Source organism: Bos taurus, chromosome 24 (assembly GCF_002263795.3).
Source record: "Bos taurus isolate L1 Dominette 01449 registration number 42190680 breed Hereford chromosome 24, ARS-UCD2.0, whole genome shotgun sequence".
Taxonomy (NCBI): Eukaryota; Metazoa; Chordata; class Mammalia; order Artiodactyla; family Bovidae; genus Bos; species Bos taurus.
The window spans coordinates 34,910,968-34,919,518 of record NC_037351.1 but is presented as its reverse complement, the minus strand read 5'-3'; the positions used below and the strand labels follow the sequence as shown (position 1 = coordinate 34,919,518).

Here is an 8,551-nt window from a genome sequence, read left to right as displayed (position 1 = left end):
CGCGTCCCGTCCCCGCCCCACCCCCCCAGCCCCACTTCAAGCAAAAGGCCGAAGGGTTTCGACCCCCCGATCGCCCACTTCGAGCTCACGCTTAGGGCCCTTTGGCCGCCGTCCAGCGGACAGAGAAAGCAATCCCGCAGCGCGGCGAAAGCACTCTGTGAATGAAGGTGGAATCGGCGAGAAAATAATTTTTCTTCTCGGCTGAGCCCGTCAGCCGCCCCGGGGGCGTTTGTGGGGGACAGTCCTTCTCCCGAGAAGACCCCTCCACTCTCCGCAGTGGACATACACGTCCCCGCAGTGGCCACACACGTGCCCCCCGGGGGCCGCACGAGTTTGGGAATGGGGGCGCGAGCCCCCGGGGCGAGGGGATTCACCCGGGGCGGGGGGCCGCAAGCCCGCTCCCCACTGCACTCCGCGAGGGTCGGGAAGGGGGCGCCTGGAAGGGCGGTCGGCCGAGAGGCGGGGCGGAGGTGGGGGTCCGGGGGTCCCCGCCGCCGCCGAGGTCCCGGGGAAGCGGGAGGGGCCGCACCTGAGGAATCCGCCTCCGGCCGCTGCGGCCGCCGCCTCGCTCCGCCCCGGGGACCTGGGCGCGCGGCCAGCTTGCCCGGCACACACAGACGCCAGCCAGCGGCGGCGCTAGCTCCTCGGAGGAGCGCGGCAGAGCGAGCGGAGCGCGGCGCCGCCACCCGGCTGGGGGTGGGGAGACGAGCCCCGACCCAGGCGAGGGCCACCCCGGGTCCTCGGCCCTCGCGCGCTGCCAGGGCCAGGTGAGCGGCTGTGGGGACTCGGGGCGCGGGGAGGCGGCGGGGCGCGGGGGTGGTGGTGATGAGAGGTGGCCAGCCGGGCGCGAGCGCGCGCCGCTGCGCCGCCGGCGCTGCCCTTTGGCGGGCTGTGCACACCCTGCCTGCGCGGGCCGGCGCGCGGCTGACTTTTTCTGGAGGGCTAGCCCGGCGGAGCGCGGGGCGTGAGCGCCGCTGCGTTTGTACGGCGAGGCTGGCCGCCCGTGCCAGCCCCAAGCCCCACGAGGAGACCCAGTCCGTGCGGTCCGCGCCCCAAGGCCAGAGGCCTGTCACCGCCGCCTTTGTGGCGGGAGCGAGGGAGCCCGAGCCGGGGGGCTGCGGGAGGCGGGGAGCGCCCCTCGGGAGCGTCTCCTGGAGCCCGCGGGCCGCCAAGGGGGGGGGTCTCCCGGGCGCGGGGTTAGGGGCGGCAGGTAGGGAGGCGCGGAGGTGACGCGCGAGGATGGAGAGAGCCGAGCCCCGGGTGGAAAGTTGGGAGCGTCCGGCGGTGGCCGGGCGTTTGCCCGGGGTGCCCGGGCGGCTCGGCTCCGCAGGAAATGTCACTCGGTCACGGGCGCGCGCGCGCGTGTTCTCCAGCCATCGTTCGAATTTCTCTGAGAGGGGCTGGGGACCCCTCTTGTGCCGACGGAGACACAAAGAGTTGTGTTGACAGCTGACCTGACGCGAGCGGACGGCGCGGAACGGTGTGTGCAGGGCCGGGGATGGGGAGGAAGGCGAGGGATGCGGAGGCGGTTTGTTAAAGTTCATCAATTTCCTCAGTCCGTCTTCCGGGCTCCGGGGAAAAAGGAACGCTCGGTTTCGATGCACTTCATGGGGCGAATCAGTCCGCCCGAGCCCACGTCGGGTCCAGAGACGGATTCGCCCGCGGGGCCGGACGGAGCCCGGAGAAACACCTCCTCGATCGGTTCCTTTCCTCCGGTTGCTTGGCTGATGCAAGGTCCTTATCCACCACTGCGGCCCTCTGGCCCCGGTGGAGAAGACAGAAACCACGTTTTAATTTGTCCTCCTCCCTCGCCCGGGAGGTGGGAAATCCCACTTAAATCTCATTTTTTAAAAATCTAGCTATTTAAAGATGGGGAAGAGTTTGTCCGCAAAAGGTTTTTTGAATGAAACCCCCCTTTTAGAAACCTCCGCTTCCTCTGTACATCTTTTTTTTTGAGGGGGAGGGGTACTTTAAATCCTGGAATTCTCTTTTGAGTTTTGGAACTGTGTTGGGTTTTTTTTTTTCCCCTTTCGGAATATTTCTATGTAGTTTTTACAAACCTCAATACTGAAAATTTCAGATAGAGAAAAATTTAAGTAATTGTTTTATTAAAATAGTATTAGAATTACGTGCAGGTAGGCATGTGTTTCAGCGGAAAGATTTAATTAATGAATATTGGAAAGTTATATGCAAAGGATGAAAATTTCAAACACCAGTGTAAAATACGCCCTCTGTCTCAGAGACCCATATTCCTAATGCCCTAATCCTTCCTTCACCCAGAGGCAACCGCTCTCCTCCATTGTATATCCTTCTATAAACCTTCTGTTAGAATGGAATTACATTGTGGAAATCGAGGATGAAAGGAACTGGATATGTAAGACTGAACTGCGTCTCAGTGGTGATGAATCTTAATTTGATATTCACTTATGATGATGTTAGACCCTTTCATTTGGCCTAAGGCACTTATCAGTTAGAATGCTAAAAATCTTAGAACAAGCATTCAGTGCAAAGCAGAACTATTAAATGGTTATCTCCCTCCATCACCAGTTTCTCCTGGTTTTTATAAGCTTTGTTATTTATAATCTTTGATTTTTCTCCCATTTTGGAACTCTTTATGAAGTAGAGAATGAAAACTATAGCTATTCTATCAAGCGCAGCACATATCTGCAAGACATTGAAAGGATATATGAATACTCCCACTGACACGAGATAGTATAAAAATTTCAATAGTATGAAGGCCAAGGTTAAGACATTTGGTCATATCTCTTAGTTCCAGGCTTGGATTTGCCATAAACTAGCTAAGTGAACTAACTTTCTAAGAAATGCTTTTGTTTCCTCCCCCAGTTAAATAAAGGAATTGAACCATGTGGCTTCTGAGCCTTCTTCTAACTCCAAAATCCTGTGATTTTTGGTAAAATGGTAGTTCTGTAGGTGTCCTAAGACTGGGTAAGGATAAACCAGTTGGATCTGTGGGTATTCGTGGAGTGACCCCCCAAAAAAATCCTAAATGGTAGATTCATAAAGAAGTTGAGATGTTTAAACAACATTCCTGCTTTTATGAGATTGATATCATTGGAGAACAGCTACTTTATTTTCCCACAAAATGTCTGTTTATGCTACTGAAAAAGGTCGAACCCTGAAAGGGCCTCTGTGTATCACCTTGTATGGCTAAGGAGAGTGAATTTTCTTCACAGCTCATGGTGCCATTTTTAGGGAAATTACTCTTACCAGACTCTTACTTTTCTTCTTAAAGTGGAAATAAAGTTCATTGACCTACTTCAAAGGAACTTTACCTAATTTAATTAGCGATTCTCAAAAGTATTTAGAATATGAATAATCCTTATGGCCAAGCTATTTTAGTGACTTTATAAATATTCACTTAGAGATCATGTTCTTAGTAGGAAACTTTTCTAATCTCTAAGACACCTGCAACTGCAAATTCCTAGAGGGGTGCAGGGAGCCGAGGAGTGATTTCAAGGTTATGACAGTAAAAAGAGTTAAGTGATTTTAGTCACTATATGTGATCTCAGTTAAGGATTTCAGAAGGACACTGTAAGTGGCGGTTACAGAAATCATTCTTGTTAAAGAAAGAGATCTCATACTTTGAAGATTCAGAGTCAACAACAAAGAATATGATGTATTTAGTCTGAATATCTGTAATATAAATACATTACAGTGAAGTTTTAGGAGTGGTTCAACTGGGGTGATAAGAATATGAACTAGAAGGTTAGATTTGTAAGGGTGCTGAGAGTAATCTTGATTGACAAAACTAACAAAAACAAAAGAAGATTAAGTACCAGTAATGAAGTTCTTCTAAAATGGAACCGTTTTTGTTTTTGACCAGCTTCCATCCCATCCTTACCATGTGAATATGTATTTTTATAAATGTCTTATCATATTGCACATGTTTCTATAATTTACTTTCTACTGTTTACAAGTAGTTTATTGTATCATAATTTACTTAGCTCTTTCTTTGTTTCATGATTTTCCTGTTTTTTAAAAAATATAAGGGCTACCCTTATGAATGGGACAAACAAACAAACTTAGAATTGTTTCCCTAGAGAGGTAATACAGTGTAGTTCTAAATAGTTGGGGTCTAAAATTAAAGGTTCTGTGTCTAAAACAGCTCCATCCCTTATGGGCAATATTGGGCAAGTAACTTATTTTCTTAGAGCTTCCTAATCTGTAAAGTAGGTGTAGTAATAGCTCTTAATATGGTTAAGATAAAAAAGCAGTAATACATGTAAAAAGCATTTACACATGTAAGTGTTAGCTCTTTTTTAATTAGGAAATTTCCTGATTTCTTGTAATCTCCAAATTACTTTCCAGAAGGGTTACATAAATTTATGCTTATTTGTGTGTACTTATTTTAAACATTTATGTTATTGTGACTCATTTGATCAGTGTAAAATTGTATCCATTTGTTTTGATTTGCATTCCTTTGATCTTGTGTGAGGTGAGAGGTAATTTTTTTTTCAATAGTATTGCTACAGTTTTCTACTTGGAGAGGTGGAAATTTCATCACCTCAGCCATTTTGAACAAGACTATAAGACAAGCCAATAGGACAGGTCAGTCACAACACTAATGAGTGAACCAAATTTTCCAAGTTTCTTTCAGATTAGTTGTCGTTTTCTTGTATTCTCGACTGGTGGTGGATTTTATCCATTATTCTTAAAAATAGGGCTGTTAAAATTAATGAATAGTGTCCTCTATCAATCCCATTTAAGTGAAAATGCAGTCCTCTCTTTTTTCCCTCGAAGGGCTGATTTTTATTAATTAGCATTACTATGATCCAAATTGGTGGATTTTAGCTAGGAATGCTTCCTAAAATGGGGGGAGAAAAGATCAGAGAGAGAAAGTTTCATGATCGCTAATCATGTTATTTTTTGGCTACCAGTGGGTAATGAAGTTATATCCTCTGACTTAAGTTCTTATACAGTCAAGGTAATTTAGACTGCACAAAAGCATGCCCTTGTTAGTTCTGGAGTTCCAGCAGCCCTGATATTTCTGGCAAACACACACCCAACGTGGATAACAGCAGCTCTTTGTGCTCCTGGGCTCCAGGAGGGCTTCCTATTGTGTACTCTTCCTTGCCTCCCATTCTTGACTGACTGGTGATAGCAGCTCCTCCAAGTCCAGATGTGGAGTCCCCACAGGGCTGCCTCTCTGCAGCCCGGCTCTGTGTTTATCCCCACCACCCACCCCTTCAGTGCCTTTGCTTTTGTCTTCTGACATAGGGAATTCTCTCTTTTCAAGGTTGTGGTTTCAGATTTTATTTTTAGTTTATCTCTGTGCTTTATGAGTGTCTTCAACAGTCCCTACAGTAGAAACTGTAAGCGTGATTAACATAGATTAACGCTTAATCGGCACTGGATAAATGTTTGTTGCTGTGAACCATATCTCGGATGGTCTTCTCTGTTCCTGGGCATCATGCTATTTTTATGGTAAAATAGAAAACAAGCTCAGGCTGTGTGGTGGATTGCTGCGTTTGCCTATACTACCAAGGTTAGGAGTTAGGGAACCTGCTTGCTTTGGCCCTTTGAACTTCTTGTGTGTTTAGAGAAGATTCTTAATTCTTGTGTCTTTCTTTTCTTCTGTAAAATGGGATGAACAATTAAAGGACTGCTCTAATTATCCACCTTCTGCACAGAATTGTTGTGAAGGTAAAATGAACTAATAAATGTGGGCATGTTTTAGAAGAAAAGGGTGTATGGGTTCACACTGTGTCGTCATAATTACACATTATTACTACACATCCAGAAGTGTCCGTGTCATAATTACATATTATCACTACACATCCAGGAGTGTCTGTATCTTTGAGGAAGCCCTATCCCAGTGTGGAGCTGTGCTGGGAGCATGGGGTTAGATGAAAATTTTGGGGGTCCAACCCAGATCGTGGGAGTGGGGCCTGTTCTACATTTTAACAACACTTCTGATACTGACCCACTCCCATTGGGAGTAGTAAACGTCAGTTAATCCCTAGAATAGTATTCTCCTTGTTAAATGTTACTGGTAAAATAATCCAGAAATACAACATCACTTTTGCGTGCTGAGTATGAAATGAAAGTTAGCTATTATCATTCACCTTTCAACCTCTCTGAATGTGATTCAGAGCAGGAATTGTAAATTCAGGTGCCTTGGAGCAGGTAGTTTGCCTGAGAGAAGCAGGACACCTGTAAGATAATAGGGTATGCCAAGTTCTGGTGGGCAAGAAAGACTGAAGGTAGCATGATTTCTAAGGCTGCACTGACGTTTGCCCTGTATGTTGCTGTTAACTAGATCATTTGATTTTTGTCAAATGGAACTGAAAATTCATATTTTTATATGAATTTAAAGGATGGCAGTAAATTCAGATGGTAAAGAATCTGCCTGCAGTGCAAGAGACCCGGGTTTGATCCCTGGATCGGGAAGATCCCTGGAGAAGGGAATGGCAGTCCACTTTGGTGTTCTTGCCTGGAGAATTCCACGGGCAGAGGAGACTGGAGAGATACAGTCCATGGGGTCACAAAGAGTTGGACATGACAGAGCAACTAACACACAATACATTTTAAAGAAAACATATGGAACCAGGAAAACAAATCTGGAAGCCAGATAATTTCCAGCTTCTCAATTAATTGACATGGGTGGGGATTTCCCTGATGGTCCAGTGGTTAGGACTCCCTACTTCCGCTGCAGGGGGCGCCAGTTCAATTCTTGGTCAGGGAACTTAAGATCCTGCATGGTGGCCAGTGTGGCAAACCCCAACAAACAAAAAATAAGAAAACAAGCCCAAAAAATGGGTGAAAATATTTGCATTTGGATTATTATGATGACAGAAGAAAGCACTCTGTTCAACATTATTAATAAAGAAATGCACTTGAAAACCATACAGACATATTTCGACTTTCAGGTTATAAAGATTTAGTACATCAATAATATCTAGCACTGGCAACGGGATAAAGAAAAGGTTTCTGTTATACACTATAAAATGACAATTACAACTTTTCTGGAGAGCAATTTGGCATCATGTGTCAAGATTTTAAATGTCTGTACCTATACTGTTCAATGTGGCAGTCCATCACTATCTGTGGCTATTTAAATTTAAACTAATTAACAGTATATAAAACTAAAGATTTGGTTTCTCATTTGCACTAGTCACATTTCAAGTGCTCATTAATTGCATGTGGTGGGTGGCTACAATATTGGACTGTGATGATGTGGAACTTTTTCTTCGTCAGAGAAAGTTCTTATGGATAGCACTGGTCGAACCTCTGAGTCGGAAACTTCCCTTCTAGGAATTTGTTAGAAATAATTAGACAAATGCATGTAGTAATAACATCATCTTAAACATTATTTATAGGAGTAAAAAGAAACAAACTGAACATCATATATTACTAAAAACTGTATTGTATTATCCAGTATTCTTGCCTGGAGAATCTCAGGGACGGGGGAGCCTAGTGGGCTGCCGTCTACGGGGTCGCACAGAGTCGGACACGACTGAAGCGACTTAGCAGCAGCAGCAGCAGTGTTGTATTAAACATCCATGGACTTCCCAGGTGGCTCAGTGGTGAAGAATCCACATGCCAATGTAGGACACTTGGGTTCATTCCCTGGGTTGGGAAGATGCCCTGGAGTAGGAAATGGCAACCCACTCCAGTATTCTTGCCTGGAAAATTTCATGGACAGAGGAACCTGGCAGGCTACAGACCATGGGGTCGTAAAGAATCAGACATGACTGAGCAACTGGGCACACACACACACACAAATATCCATCATACATTGTTAGTGACAATATCCCTGTTGCAGAATCATTTTATTTATTTAGGTAGATAACTTAAGTACACAGAAATTAAGTAAGTGTTAGTCACTCATTTGTGTCCGACTCTATGCAGCCCCATGGACTATAGCCCGCCAAGCTCCTCTGTCCATGGAATTCTCCAGGCAAGAATAGTGGAGTGGGTTGCCATGCCCTCTCCAGGGGATCTTCCCAACCCAAGGATCGAACCTGAGTCTCCTGCATTGCCGGCAGATTCTTTACCATCTGAGCCACCAGGGAAGCCCACATAGAGATTAGGGGAATAAATTTTCTCCTCCAGCAAATGATTGTAGTTATGACAGAGCTCTGCCTTTTTAGCCTGTAGCTCTTCTCATAGTTAGACTTGGTTGACTTTTACAAAAGAGCAAGCAGAGACACTTGACAGTTCTGCAGGCTGCATCAGTATCACTGGGGTTCCTGTTAGAAATTCAGAGGCTCAGACTCCATTCCAAACATCCTGAATCAGAATGTCTCGAAGGGCCCGGGGATCTGTGTAATAACAAGCTCTCTACTTCCTGCCAGTATCTGCCTCCTATCACTGATCTCTGGAGCTTTATTTGTTTTATCTTGGCCAAGTGCGATCTCCTTGAACTCGATCCAGGCCTCGTTTGAGGTGCTTCAGAGGTGGCAGTGAAGAAAACTAACAAACATCCCTGTCCTGATGGGAATCAAACAATAAGCAAAAGAAATATCAGTAAAATATGTTGTCTTTTAGGTAGTGAGAAGCTCTGGGGAGGAAAACTGAAGCAGAAAGA

The 8,551-nt window shown here is 45.8% G+C and overlaps 1 protein-coding gene across 14 annotated transcripts in view; it reads left to right on the top strand.

The window, feature by feature from the left end:
- The first annotated feature begins 609 nt into the window (after positions 1 to 609).
- The window catches only part of GREB1L (GREB1 like retinoic acid receptor coactivator), a 244,054-nt gene continuing 236,112 nt past the window's right edge, over positions 610 to 8,551 (top strand). For 7 of the 14 annotated variants that reach the window (XM_024984515.2, XM_024984514.2, XM_024984517.2 and 4 more), the window contains exon 1: positions 610 to 767. The gene's annotated coding sequence lies outside the window, so the exon portion shown is untranslated. Of the gene's footprint in view, positions 1,481 to 8,551 lie in introns of all 14 variants that reach the window. The other 7 variants (XM_024984516.2, XM_059881032.1, XM_059881029.1 and 4 more) reach the window with 2 other exon arrangements.